Source organism: Phyllostomus discolor, chromosome 7 (genome assembly GCF_004126475.2).
Source record: "Phyllostomus discolor isolate MPI-MPIP mPhyDis1 chromosome 7, mPhyDis1.pri.v3, whole genome shotgun sequence".
Taxonomy (NCBI): Eukaryota; Metazoa; Chordata; class Mammalia; order Chiroptera; family Phyllostomidae; genus Phyllostomus; species Phyllostomus discolor.
In genome coordinates, this window is record NC_040909.2 from 100,323,730 (window position 1) to 100,339,307 (window position 15,578).

Below are 15,578 nucleotides of genomic sequence, written 5' to 3' on the forward strand. Positions count from 1 at the left end.
TATCTGGCTGGACCCACTGCAATCACTAGAGTCCTTAAAAGTGAAAAGATGAGGCAAAAGAGATCAGAGTAATGTGATGTGAAAAGAACTTGAATTGCCTTTGCCAGCTACAAAAACAAAGGAGTTCATAAGTCAAGGAATGTGGGTAGCCCCTAAAAGTGGAAGAAGGCAAAGAAACAGATCCTGTCAAGGGTGTACAGGAGGGAACACAGACCTGTCAATGCCTTAAGTTTATTCCAGTGAGACCCATGTAAAATTTCTGACCTACAAATTGTAAGATAATACATTTGTGTTGTTGTAAGCCACCAAGGTTATGTCAACCTGCTACAGCAGCAACAGAGAACTAATATAATAGGGTTCTTGTGAAAATTATTAGATAATGCATATATGTTGCCTGACAAACAGGAAGTGCCCAATGTTCATAATTTTTAAATTATTTTGGAAAACATTTGGGTCATAATGCATTCATCTGTAAGTTTTAATGATATCAAAGCCTTTTAGAAGGATCCCTGGATTTCACACAACATGCTTTCTGGACATGCCACTTGTTCAACTGTAGCAAGAGATCCCTCACTTTGCCTTGGTGTTCCTGTTGCTGTTTGTGTGTTTCAAGCTACAGTTCTGTGCTTTATAGTCCTAGCTCTTTGACCCTTGACTGCATTCTCCTCCAAGGCCTTCCTTCCTATGACCACCACTCTAGACACGCACTTTTGGCTTTTGTCCTTGGAATTCGCTCTTGAGTGTGATTTTTTTTTTTTTTTTTGTCTTTGACTCTCTGCACAGCAGCTGTGTAAGGCATATAAGCATTTGTTCTAAACCCATTGTATCCACACGAATTGTTCTAGCCCATTGGCTAGCCCCTTTTCTGGGAGCAGGGATAGCACAACTAAGATAGCTTTGTTTTGTATATGCAGATGCTCTGTTGCTTGGTTCCATTATGTTTAGATCCTTTTATATAGTTTTCTCAGTAGCTGCTCTGGGTATGACAACATACATATGGAGTTTCTCACAATCTACTGGTATCGGTGTGTTCCCACGTTGAATGAATTTCAGAAAAGTTACGTCTGTTTAAACCTCTTTATCCTCTCTGATTTTTAAACATAGTTGCCCTAAGTATTACAAAAGATTGAGCACCACATCAGATAGTGTTATAATTTTTGCTTCCACCATCAAAATGATTTAAGAAACAACCCTGGCTGGTGTGGCTCAGTGGTTGGAGTGCTGACCTGTGAATTAAAGAGTCCCTGGCTTAATTCCCAGTCAGGGCACATGCTTGGGTTGCAGGCCAGGTCCCCAGTAAGGGGTGTATGAGAGGCAACCACATATTGAAGTTTCTCTCCCTCTCTTTCTCTCTCCCTTCTCCTCTCTCTAAAAAAAAAAAAAAAAAGGAAAAGAAAAGAACAAAAGGAACACATGAGGCATAATGATAACAATGGAACAGATTGAGATACAGAAATAAACCCTGACATTTATGGCTAATTGATTTTCTTTTCTTTTTTTTATGGCTAATTGATTTTCAACAAGAGTATCAAGACAATTCAATGGGGAAAAATAGTCTTTTCAACAAATGGTATTGGGACAACTGGATAGCCACATGCAAAAGAATGAAGTGTGACCCTTATCTTGTACCATATACAAAAACTAACATTTTTCCAAAGAAGATACACAAATGGCCAACAAATCATTTTTCAACAGGAAAAATGCCCAACATTGTTAATCATTAGGAAGTGCAAATCAAAACTACACTGGTATCACCAGTAGGGTGGCTAAAATCAAAAGTCAGATGACAACAAGCGTTGTTAAGGATGTGAAGAAATTGGAATCCTTGTACATTGCTGGTGGAAAGGTAAAATAATCCAACCACTTTGAACAATTGGGCAATTCCTCAAATGATTAAATATAGAATTATCATAGAACCCAATAATTCCATTCTTAGGCATATGCCCAAAAGAACTAAAAAAAGTGTGCCTACACAAAAACTTGTACATGAATGTTCAAAGGGGAATTATTCATAAAGGTTGAAAACTGGAAATAATCCAAATATTCATCAACTGAGCATAAATAAATATGATATGTCCATACAATGGAATCTTATTTAGCCAAAAAAGAATGAAGTGCTGATATATGCTACAATATGGATAAACCTTGAAAACATACAGTCTATGAAAGAAGTTATTCACAAAAGGACATGTATCATATTATTTAATTTATATGAAATGTCTGGAATAGGCAAGTCTATAGAGACAGAAAGTAGATTAGTGGTTGCCAGCAGCTGAGGGGTGGGAGTGTAGAACAGAAAGTAATTGATATGGGGTTTCTTTTGAAGTAATAAAAATGATCTGGATTTAGATAGTGGTGGTGATGTTTACACAACTTTCTAGATACATGAGTACTAAAGAACCACTGAATTGTACACTTTAATAATGTAAATTTTTTAGTATATGTACTGACAAAGGGAGCATATAATAATATAAATTTTAAAAAACATAATAATCTATTAAATTTCTTGTATTTTTATCCTTTCTGATATTTTTTCATTCTCTTAAATTCCAAAGCTTTCTGTGTTATTTCTTTACTGTTTACAGGACTTCCTTTAGCTATTCTTTAAGGGTAGTTTTTTAATGAACAAATTCTTTAGTTTTCTATTTTCTGAGAATGTCTTTATTTCCCTTTAATTCCTGAAGGATATTTGACAGATACAAAGTTCATGGTTGATAGTTCTTTTCTATCAGCATTTGAAAATGTCATGTCACTTCTTTCTGACCTCCATGGTCTCAGATGAGAAATTTGTCATTTGAATTGGTGTTCCCCCATTTAATATTTTAATATTGTGTCATTTCTCTCTGGCTGTTGTCAAGAACTTTTCTTTGCCTTGAGTTTTCAGAAGATGAATTATGATGTGCTAGCTCTGAATTTATTTGGTTTTATCTTATTTGGGTTTTTCTCAGCTTCATGAATCTGTAGGTTTATATTTCCCCAAAGACTCTTGGGGAAGTTTTCAGTCCTTATTCTTTCAAATACTTTTTCAGTCTCACCCCCTCTCTCTCCTCAAATTCTGGGACTTCAATGATTCAAGTTGGCTCTTTTGTTATTGTCCATAGGCTCCTGGAATGTTTTTTGTTCCCCTACTTTATTTTCTTTCTGTTTTTCAAGTAGGGAAAATTTTACTGATTTGTTCTTAAGGTGCTGATTTTAATTGTATTCTCTGTTATTACTGAGCTTTTTATTTCTGTTATTATATTTTTCAGTTCTATATTTTTGTTTGTTTGTAGCATTTTTTTTGCTGAATTTTCTATATTTTATTTGTTTCAGGAGAATTTGTAACTACTTTTTGAAGAACTTTTATTATGATTGCTTTAAAATTCTTATCAGATAATTCTAACACTCTTGGAATGGATAAACGAATGGGGCAAACAGTGTTGGCATCTTTCTATTGTATTTTTTTCTTATTCAAGCTGTGATTTTCATGGTTCTTTATGTAATAAGTAATTTTCAATTGTATCTTGAACATTTAGGATATCATATTATGAGGGTCTAGATTCTATTTCATTTTCTTTTGAAGCAGTAGTCTCACTTTGGCGTGTGGCCTGAGATCAGACGGTTGTACACGTTGAGCTTATCATTGAGTACTGCTGACACCTTTCTCGAAGAGAGTGGGGCACCAGCTTGCCCCACCTTGTGGTCTCCATGGCAAGGAGAGAGTGCCAGCTCAGTGTTCCTCTGGTTTCTACAGGGCACCCATACCATCAAGGTCAGAAGCAACAACAACTGACACAAATTTCAGTACATCCTCCTGGGCTCCACTTCATGTTTGTGAGCTCTAGCTTGTATTTGCTCTTCCTAAAATTATGTCAACCTTCCCTTCTGATTTGCTTGACCTGTAGACTTCAGGCTTCAGCATCAGAAGCAGAGACAATACCCTTACAGAGATTTAGTAAGCAGCTTCACAATTACATGACAAACTGCCATACCCAGTCTTCTTACGTGTATATACATATCTACTTGTGGTTCTACCCTTCTGATTGACTTTTGACTGACACACAAAAACCAACACTTTTCATCAGTTTACCTTGGATCTACACAAACTGGTTCTTCATTATGTTAAGCAACAGGTCAGATTCGTGACTTCTTTGTTTAATTAAAACTTTATTTTAGAATAGTTTTAGATTTATAGATAAGTTGGGAATTAGATTTACAGATAAGAGACTTATATTCCTCACACCTTAGTTTACCCTATTTTTAAGTAACTTTATTGAGATATAATTAATATATGATGGCATTAATCAATTTAAAGTATACAATTACTTTTGGTATATCAAGAACTGTGAAACCATGATCACAATCAATTTTTAGAATACTTTTATCACTTCTTCCCAAAACCCTATACTTATCAGGAGATAATCTCAATTTCCCTACCACATCCCCAGCCCTAGGCAAACTACTAATCTACTTTCTGTCCCTATGAATTTGTCTATTCTGGACAACTCACATAATTGGGACCATACAATATGTGGTCCTTTGTGACTAGCTTCTTTCACTGAATATCATGTTTTCTAGGTTCATCCATCTTGTACCAAATATCATCATTTCATTTCTTTTTATTGCTGAATAATACTGTATTGTATAGATATGCCATACTTTTAAACATCCATTCATTAATTAAGAGACATTTGAGTTACTTTCATTTTTGACTATAATGAATAATGCTCCTATAAACATTTGTGTACTGGTTTTGGGTGGACATATGTTTTCATTTCACTTGGATATACTTAGGAGTGGGATTGATAGGTCTATGTACAGCATTTGGAGGAATTGTTGACTGTTTACACCATTTTACATTCCTACCAGCAATGTACATGGGTTCTGATTTCTCCACATCCCTACTAACACCTGTTATTATCTGTCTTTTCTTTATTATTATAGCCATCCTTTTAGATTATAGGGTGTGAAGTGGTAGCTCATTGTGGTTTGGATCTGCACTTCCCTGATGGTTAATGATGTTGAGCATCTTTTCCTGTGCTATGTAAATATCTTCTTTGGAAAGACATCTATTCAGATCCTTTACCCATTTTTCACTGAATTACTTGTCTTTTTATTATTGAATGGTAAAAATTCTTAATATATTCCAGATACAAGTCCCTTATCCCACATGATTTGCAAAATTTTTCTCCCATTTTGTGTAATTTTCACTTTCTTGATGATGTCTTTTGAAGCACAAAAATTCTAATCTGAATGATATCTAGTCTATCCATTCTTTCTTTTGTTACTTATGCTGGTGACATCATCTTTCACTGGAATCTTGAATATTAACATTCCACAACACCCCCACTGGCAGTGGCATTATTTAAAAACAAAACTAAACTTATAGTTTTGATAAACTGGTATATCACTAGGTAGAAAAACATAGAGAGACTGTGGTATAGTTGAGGGGGAAACTAAGTCAAACTGCCCCATCATAGTTACACTCACACCAGATGAACTAAGCGTGTGGGTGCAAGATACTGTGAAGATCTGTTACAGTCTAACTCTCACAACACTGAGCTATGGTCTCCTGATAACTGACTCTTCAGGATGGGGGATATATATATTGTCTGGACTAAACCAGACCTACAATGGGAAGGTCAGTGGAGCAAGCCACAGTGTCTGTTCCTACAGCAAGCAGTTCCCAACACCTAAACTGATATTCTTTATCCCCCTCCTCCATAACCCATTTTATATATATATTTTTTACCCTTGGTCAGTATTTCAGCCTCTCAGGGTTCCTTGCCTTGGAGACTTTCATCTCTAGGGGATGGAGGCCTTGGTTGCTTTACTCTGTCAGACCATAATTACTGCATTTGCCTGTTTTCTCTTATTCACCAGGAATGGAAGCACCCAAGGATGCTCTGAGTCCTTCGAGTTGCAGGCTCTTCCCTGACCTATAATGTACCAGCAACCATATCTCTTCATTATAAACAAAGTCTGTTATCCCTGATGGTAAAGCAACTCCTTTCTTTGCTTGTTGGCTCATGAGCATGAGGAGTTCAATGCAACCAGGTATTAGTTGTGGTTCTGGCTTCAGTGGAACATTATTATGCGCCTGGTGAAAGTACTCCCTACTCCCTAGGAACCAGGACCTCTAATCCAGCAGAGCCCAAACATAAATTCTGCAAGTGGACCCAAGAAAGCAGTGCTGAGAGTTGACAATCCCTTGGTTCCTGGATCTGCGCAGTGCACTTGTGAAGAGCAGGCACCGTATGTCATGTAATTGGCAAATGTATGTCATATCCTCAAGGACTCTGCAGCAATGCCGTTGGACATTGTCTCAAACGGGCACCGTAACCAAACCTTTCCAAAATCTATCAAGCTGATGCTCTGGGAAACATGGTATATAATAGGATCCATGCACCTCATGGGCATATGCCCACTGTCACGTGCCCTTTTGTTGTAAAATGGCTCCTTTGGTCTGTAGTAGTATTACATAGGATCCCATGTTGGTAAACCACATTATATCAGCACTTCAAGAATGCTCTGCCCCAAAATCTGTAGACAGAAAAGTCAGACCCTTAGCTAAAGTAAGAGTCAAAGACTAATTACTTACTGTCCCTCCAGGATTGAAAGGAATAATCAATTTTTCTAAGAAGCTAGTTGGTCTTTTTAAGGGGTGCTATATTAAGAACATAGCTGAGGTTTTTGTTGCTTCCCAGGTCAGTTTCAGCAATTGCAGTGGTGAGGTCAGCCATGGTGAGAGAGGACCTGTGATGCTGAGCCCATGAAAAGCTTCCAATCCTGCCAACAAGGCTACTCTGTATGTGAGCACATCGTGTAAGTGCTGGGTCATCCAAGAAGAGTTATTCATTCCATATGACTGTTGAGTCAGTGGTGGGTATTTTCTGGTAGGTATTAAATCAGAACACAAAGATCCACATTCTTTGTGCACATTCCCAGAAATCCATTCACATGCATCTTACCCAGACCTCCTTGTCTCTGATTTTACATTTTTTGCTACTTTCAGGGCATGATTAATCAGCCAAGTGATTTTCCCCTGTCCATTCTCCTACTGGGGTTGGAAACAACAGTATAAAACCTTTGGAGAGAGTTCTCTATAAAAGGGAGCAGAGGTGTGGAGTAATAGTTAAAAAGAGAAAAGGGATCAAGATAACATTTTTAAGATAAGAGGAAATCAGAGTATATCAGTATGGTGATGGAGATAATCCAATAGAAATAAAAAATTATGATGCAGCACACAAAGAAGAGAATTACTGAAGATGGATTTACGGTAGCCTTGAAGTGCACTACAAATGGCAGCTATTATTTGAAGATACATTATGATAGTTTTTAATTATTTTTATATCAATTCAATGGGTCAATACAAATTAGTTGTTTAAGAAACATGTATTAAACATCTAATAGGCACTAAGAACATGCTATTTCTAAGGATATGGAGATAAATAACTTATTAAGAAGCTCAGGGAGATGATTGTGGGAAAAGTTAATTACAATTGAATGTAAGAAACTCTATAATACAAGGATGGATAGGAGAATTTTAATTTTGATATACTCAAATAACTTAGATATGAGTCCAGCTATAAAAGGTATACAACTAAGCCTTTCAAGACTTTAAAAATTTTTTTATCTGCTGTTCTTGTACTTGTTGGGAAGAAGCAAAAGAGAAACTAGTTCTTTTTCATTTGTCCTCTTTCTTTTCTCACTGTAAAATGGATAGAGAGGTGACATAAATGTAAATGTGGTTATAAAAAGTTACAATTATGAATAATTGGTACTGTCATTTACAGATCCTGGTAAATTGCGGTATGTAGAACCATTAAGATAATTGTCAGACAAATGTTATAAAATCAGATACTGCTTCCCAAGGAGATTATTAGGAGGAAATAACACCATAATAGGGAAAATGAAGCTGACTTTATTTGTGCTTTACTGTGTTTCACTGAGCATGCATTATGCATAAAACTGCATAGTATGGGTCAATTTCCAGAAGCTTTACTTTGAGAAAGAAAGAAGAGCATTACTCTGGGAAGAAAAAATTAAGCTCAAAGACAGAAAACAGTTTCACATTTTGAAGAGTTGTTTTGTAGTTCTGCTGTCTATACCACCGACAAGTAACATCTTCAGAGGAGAACAGGGTGAGTGCCAAAGGGAGCTGACTCTGGGCAGTGCAACAGGGGCATTTGGGAGTAACCAGAGCTTCTCAGAGACAAACCCACCCGTTTTCTTCCCTGTATCCAATCAACCTCACTAAACTGCTCCCATGTTCCACACGAAGTATACTCTTTTGAAGTTTTAAAAAATAGCAGTATTTTTATAGTCTTCCAATTTTATTAGGTATAAAATATTATTTTTGTTCTTATGATATAAATTTTATTTTATTTATGTATTACCATTGAAAGAAGTTACAGCTGTCCAGCTGACATATTATATTTTTTAAACAATTTTTTTTTAGATTTTATTTTATTTTTTAGAGAGGGAAGGGAAAGAGAAAGGGAGAGACAGAGAGAAACATCAATGTGAGGTTGCTGGGGGCCATGGCCTGCAACCTAGGCGTGTGCCCTGACTGGGAATCGAACCTGGGATGCCTGGTTCACAGCCTGCACTCAATCCACTGAGCTACGCCAGCCAGGGCTTTTTTAAACAATTAATTAAATGTTTAAAAAAATTGGAGCCAGCATTATTTTTTTTATGTCTATAATTTACAATACCAGATGCCCTTGAAAATGTCGTAACTCTACCCCTGACAAGGTGGCTTAGTTGGTTGGAGCACCATCCAAAAGACCAAAATGTTGTGGGTTCTATCCCTAGTCAGGGCCTGTACCTAGGTTGCAGGTTCAATCACCAGTCAAGGTACATACAGAAGGCAACTGATCTCTCTCTCTTTCCCTTTGTCTCTCTTTCTCTCTATAAAAGTCAGTGAACATATCCTTGAATGATAATTAAAAAAATAAACTTAAAAAATGTCATAACTCTAGGTACTTTGCCAATGGTACATAGTAGATAAAATTTAGATGGTACATGACAAAAATTATAAATTCTTCTTTTTTCTCATTTAAGAATGCCTCTCATCTCAGGATTATAAAGTTATTTTATATGTTCATTTAATTAATCTGTAATCCATTTGTGTATGGCATAGGAAGGAAACCTAATTTTTGTATGTATATATATCAAATTGCTTCATCTGTTGATTGGTAGTGGAACGTGCTACAGAGACTGTTTACATCGGTGAGGCAATCAGCTGTCAGGATGAAAAAGAGGTCAGGTACTTTGAACTGAAGGTGTCCCCCCAAAATTCATTTGTTGAAACCCCAGTCTCCAATGTGACAGTATTTGAAAATGGGACCTTTGGGAGGTAATTAGGTCATGTGGGTGGAGCCCTCATGATGGATTAGTGCCCTTATAAGAAAAGGTTTGAGAGAGCTCAATTCCTCTATCCTTTCTCTACATCCTCTCCATGCGAGGAGACAGAAAAATGGCCATCTGCAAACCAGGAAGAAAGCCCTCTCCTTGATCTTCTCCACCCCTCACCAACAAAGAATTATCTGACCCAAAATATCAGCAGTGTTCCTGTTGAGAAACCCTGGCGCAGGGGTGTGGTCAGCCTGCTTTCTCGTTTGAACCCTATATATCAATAGACAGAGGACGTTTCTCTGGTGTGTGCAGTTAGTTTCTCCAGGAAAGAATCTTCCGGTCTCCTACTAGAAGGTGTAAACCAGGATGCTCATTTTTAGAGTGAGGCAAAGAAGGGGAGCTGGCAGGGCTCTTGAGCTTTAATATGTAGACTTTTGTTTAAAGTCCTGTTTTCACTCTTGCAGTTCACCTCACCATTCTCTTTGTAAGTATACTCTCTGGTTCAAAGTTCTCTAGAGGAATTGTCACCATGCTGAGCGATGTGGGAATGAAGATGTGAGGATGTTTCCCTATTACAATAATATTTTCCAACAATATTATTATTATTAACACTCATCCTTACCTTTCAAGGTAGTCGTGTCTCCACTTTTTGAGTCATACTGGAATCCAGTGAGTTAAATTGGCTTACACCTAGCCAGTATCACCTCTGCTGGTACTTAGGTTTGACTTCCTTGGGTTCTGCTAAGTCATTTATCACTCCTCTCTCTCATTTCCCTCCTAGAATAATGTGGTTTGGGGTTACAGATGTTTCCTAGATTAGAGAATAAAATTTAAGTTTCTGTTTCTTGTTCTCCATGTGAGAAGAATGCATTGGAAATGTCTTTAAGAAGGAAGCAATCAGAACTTCTATGCCAAATTGCACAAAACTTTTATTCTTTTCATCTTTAGTTTCTTCAAGTTCACAATTTAAGAATATACTGTGTGCTCCTTTGCAATATGCCAATAGAAGCTCTTTGAGTTTCTCTTCTGAACACTCATGCCTCCACCACATCTCTACTACAGTTATTCTTTTATGTGCAATGAGGGCAAAAGTAATGAATAAATGCTTTGGAGGTCCAGAGGTGAAATGAATACTTTGATAGAATGAAGGAGGTTTGAGAGAGGTGAGTCTTTGCTTGAAATTTAAAGACTGAGTGGCATTTGGCTGCCAGAAGGGAAGTAGAAGAAGGAAGAAAGGTGGAATAGATTATACAGAGCTAAGAAGTGTGGAGAAGTGAAAGAACTGTTAAGAAGAAGAATAATGGCTGATTGTTATTTGTGCTTAACCAGTAAACTCATCTAATTCTCATGTTAATCCTGTAAGGAACATGAAGTGATTATCTTGTTCCTCCTTACGCATATGAGGAAACTAAGACACAAAGGAGGGTTAGCAACTTGCTCTGGGTCCCTCAGCGAGCAAGACACAGAGCAGGGACCCAGACCCAGGCAGTGCAGCGCCACAGAGTGTGCTCTTAATAGCCACAGTAGATTGCGCCTCAGTGAGAAGCATCACTAGTGAGAATGATGAATGCTAGGAGATAGGAGCGGTGAGGAATTTGGGAGCCAGTTTGTTAAGGAGTCTTGTATGACAGCCTCATTTATTTCTGGGCATGTATTATACTCGGCTACTTAATTCTTTCCAAGTTTATGTAAATGTAAATAATATAAAGACTATCATTTTAATTTTCTTGTGATATTAAAGGTAATACAGTATAGAAAATGGAGAAAAGTATAATAAAAGTCATCACAAAATTATAAAATATTTCCTTTTCAAATTTTTATCTTTGCACATGTTCATCCTGAGGAAGTATTAGAGATGATGTACTTTATGCATAAGGATGCTTATTATAACACTATTTAACATACTTAAAATTAAAAACAATATAATTATTCAAAGTAAACTGATGCTTAAATTTATTACAGATTATTATATCCATATAAGGGATTATTTTGTAGTCATGGTAAGTTATTACAGCGTTACATTTTTGGGTAACAGCTTTATTGAGATATATTTCACATACCTGAACAGTCATCCATTTAAAGTATATAATTCATTTTACTATGATATTTCTCAGTGTGAATCTCTCTGTGTTTATTGTATTTGGACTTCTTTGTGCTTCTTGGATATGTAGATCAATGTTTTCATCAACTTTGGGGAATTTTCAGTCATTATTTCTAGAGTATTTTTTCTGCTCTTCTCTCCCCTTGCCTTCTGATACTCCCATTACACATGTGTTGCTCTGCTTAATTGTATCCCACTTTTCTCTGAGGCTCTGTTTGTGTTGCTTCAATTTCTTCTTACTGCTCTTTGGATTGTATGAACTGTAATGATATATCTTCAAATCTATTGATTCTAACTTCTGTCAGCCTACATATACTATTGAGCCCCTCTAGTTGATTTTTTTCATTTCAACTATTGTGTTTTTTAACTCCAGAATTTTGATTTGGTTCTTTTTAAAAAATTTCTTTCTCCTTGATGCAACACTGTCATCCTACTTTCCTTTATTTCTTTAAGCAAGGCTTCCTTTAGTTCTTTGAACATGGCTTAAAATGGATTCTTTGAAGTCTTTATCTATTAAATCTGACTTCTGGGTATGCTCACAGTCAGTTTCTGTACTTGTTTTCTTTCCCATGATGGGTCATACTTCCTGTTTTCTTTTTTTTCCTTGCATGTCTCATAATTTTTGTTGGAAACTGGGCATTTTAGGAACTATATTGTAGCAACACTGGATTCTGTTGTTTCTCATTCCAGGGCTTGTTTTTGTTGTTTGCTTCTTTATTTGTTTAGTAACTTGGCTGGGCTATATTAATCAAGTCTATTTCTTCACAATATAAGGCCTGTATATTGCCTCTTGGAAGGCATATCCTTGGGCATGTGCACAGTCACCCTGAGTTTAATTGCTGACTGACTACCTTATTGTGTTCAGCAGTGTTATGGGCCATACATTCTTCCATAGTCTGACCCAATTATATTCATGTTCATCTGCAGGAGTAGTTTTGAGACCAATCTCTAGCTGGCCAAATTTAGCTTCTTGCTTTTGGGCACTATCAGCTTTCTGTTAATTGTTTACCACCAAATTCTCTGTTATTTTCAAAAACACCCTTAGGCTTGAATTTATTCACTCTGTTTCAGATAAAGTCAGTCCCTCTCGGTAGTACTTCAGAGCTCTCTTTTCTTAGGCACTGCCTGCTTCCTGGGCAAAATCTCTAAGCCATTGCTCCAGAGCTGAGAGCAGAGACCCCGGCCTACTTTTATCAGAGTGATACCTCTGGTGTATGAAAATGTGTGGCAGGGATGGGATATCCTCCAGTGAAGTCAACTGGGATCCCAGTTTTCCTTCCTGCTGTGCCTGGGATAGAGCTTTCACCTCATGTGTGAAGGCTAGATACAGAAAAGGAGCCTCCAACCTCTTAGCTGTAATTCCCAGGGACTTAGCCTCTGCAACTTGGAACTAAGAGGATGAGAAATGCTGGTGGACCTGCCTCTCCCAGAGAGACACCCAATCCCTTGGCGAGGAGCTGAGGGTAGGGGCAGTCTTATCCTTTTGGCCATGTCTACCTAGATTGGCACTTATATCATGCTGAGCAATGGATGGGAAGGGAGAAAAATGAGTCATGGCTAGACTTGCTGTTCTTATGGATACTTAGACTTTTTTCTTTTCTTTTTTCACTGCTGACACTACTGCAGATATCCTCCATTCCTCCCTCTCCCACTTTGTCCACCTCCACCCAGCCCCTCCTCCCCTGGCCTTCACCACACTATTGTCTGCATCCATATACATATATATTTAGATTTTCCTGAATAAGTGTTTCTTCATTTGCTGTATGTATGCATGTAGGCCAATTTCAAAAGACTTTAAATAGTTGTTTGTTTGTTTCATAACTTTCACAAGATATGGTTGTTTTGCTGGAGAGTGGGTCCACGTTCAAAATTCTTTCTCTATTTTAGAAGTGGAACTCCCAACACTCAATACATTTCTGAAGACTATTTAACTACATGAAGAAATATTCATGGCCTAATGGCTGATAAAAGTACAATCTTAAATATTTTCAGTATAGCCCCAAATTTTGTATGTTATGCATTTGTATAGGGTTTTTTTTTAAATACATTTGTCAATATATTTGTCAACCCATTATGTGACACAGCCCAAGGTCATATGGTTAGTAAATGGTGTAGGTCAATTCTTTTAACCTTTCTAATAATCTGTCTGCAGGTGTTCAAAGATCTGACTTAGAGTATACTAATGATTAGTGTAACATTTTTCTATGAGTATGACTTTTAGATTTGTAGCCAGCCACAAAGCCGGAGAGCAGATTGAGAGGAATTTATGATCTGAGATGACATTTAGACGGCTGGAGAGTGGTTGTCTGAGACAGACCTAAAAAGATACAGGAACAGTCATGCAGTAAAGAGACTAGTTTAATTCAGTCAGGGTTAACACAGGGAGAGGGGGAGGTGGTTTGTAGAACTCCATCTACCAAAATCAAGCTATAATTATGAAAAAAGGAAAGCTGAAGAAAAAAAATAAAGGTAAAACAAACCCAGGGAACAAGTATTGAAATTCTCTCTTGTCAGAGCTCTTCCCTTCACAAGCCTGCACCCTCAGGGCTCTGTCCCCACTGGGAATCTCTCCCTGACAAGTGACAGTGTCAGTGTCTCATGGTCAGCACAGTCGCCTCAGCTTCTTCCCAGCTAAACGTCCTTCCAGACAAATGGAGTTTAGAATTAAACTTAGATATAATAAAAGTAACTAACCCACAAATAATCCTTTTGTATAAAGTATACAAGTAAGTAAGTACTGAGGTAATCTATTATATTTATTAAACTGTAATGCTTAAGAGAATCTAACAGATTACCCATATTCTTTTGGCTTTTTACCTGCATTAGTGATTTCAGACTTATAATTTTAAATTAATAAGTATAAGAATTTAGCTAATTTATAAATAATTCTTATATTTTGGGTATAACTTGAGATTCACTATATATTTTTGCATTGCATTTATTAGCTTATGCAATTATTTTGCTTATAAAGATTTAGTTTACCTTGTCAAGCACCTGAAAACTTAAAAGAGTAAATATGTAAAATATAGTTAAAATATTTAAGAAAGTGACTAAATAACTTGGGAAATTAACTAAGTTTATAAATGGCAATTATTATTAAAAAGAATTTAGCCTGTTTAGCTTGAGTTAATCAAATATTGGTTAAATAATAAGTAAGAATGAGCCTTAGCCAGCATGGCTCAGTCAGCTGGAGCATCACCCTGTAGACCAAAAGGTTGTGGGTTTGATTACCAGTCAGGGGACATACCTAGGTTGTGGGTTCAATGCCCCTGGTTGGGGTGCATGTGGGAGGCAACCGGTTAATGTTTCTTTCACATCAATGATTCTCTCTCTCTTTCTTCCTCTCTCTCTAAAAAGCAGTGAAAAAAATGTGCTCAGGTGAGGGTAAAAAAAATAAGTAAAAATGATTAATATTTTATTAGAATATTAAATAGGATAACATATGACTTGCAAATTACACTTAAAATGAAAGACAACTGAGTTTTAAATTTTGCAATGTTAATAAGTAAATATTATCTTAAAACCAAGGTAATTGTAAATAGTTCTTTCTTTGCACAAAGGCCTCTCTTGGATCTTAAAAGTCTGCATATTGACACAGTTTTATTCTAGATGAATAGAGTCTTTATGTAGAAATTCACTGTTTATGTAACATATAGCATTTGTCTAGACTGGGACAAGAAACTGGTTAATGCCAAATATGAAGAAAGGAACAGGTTCCAAGAACTTGTGGTGTACTCTGGTTATTGGAAGGGATTTCTCTCTAAGGAGCTCGCCATTCTATCCCTTGTGTGACATTCTTACTTAAAATCACTTCTTCCTTCCCAGTCAGGGCACATGCGTAGGTTGCAGTCCAGGTTCCCTGTAGAGGGTGCGTGAGAGGCAATCACACATTGATGTTTCTCTCCCTCTCTTTCTCCCTCCCTTCCCCTCTCTCTAAAAATAAATAAAATCTTTTAAAAACCACTTTTTTCTAACTATGAAGAGAAATCTGTCCTTGGATGAAGGGAAACAAAGATGTCCCATTTGGCAGGTTTGGTTACTTTAACAATGGAGTAGAACTTGGCACAACTTGGAAGATTGTTGACCACATGGTGTTCTGGTGAGAAGCCCCATGACCCTGCAGAAAATGGAGGGTTTC

The 15,578-nt window shown here is 36.9% G+C and overlaps 1 long non-coding RNA gene across 1 annotated transcript; it reads left to right on the top strand.

The window, feature by feature from the left end:
- Window positions 1-1,209: 1,209 nt before the first annotated feature.
- LOC118501885 lies at window positions 1,210-15,371 on the top strand. The gene is made up of 2 exons (XR_004904547.1): window positions 1,210-1,277; window positions 15,283-15,371. It is a non-coding gene; the product is annotated as an uncharacterized LOC118501885 (long non-coding RNA).
- The last annotated feature ends 207 nt before the right edge of the window (window positions 15,372-15,578 follow it).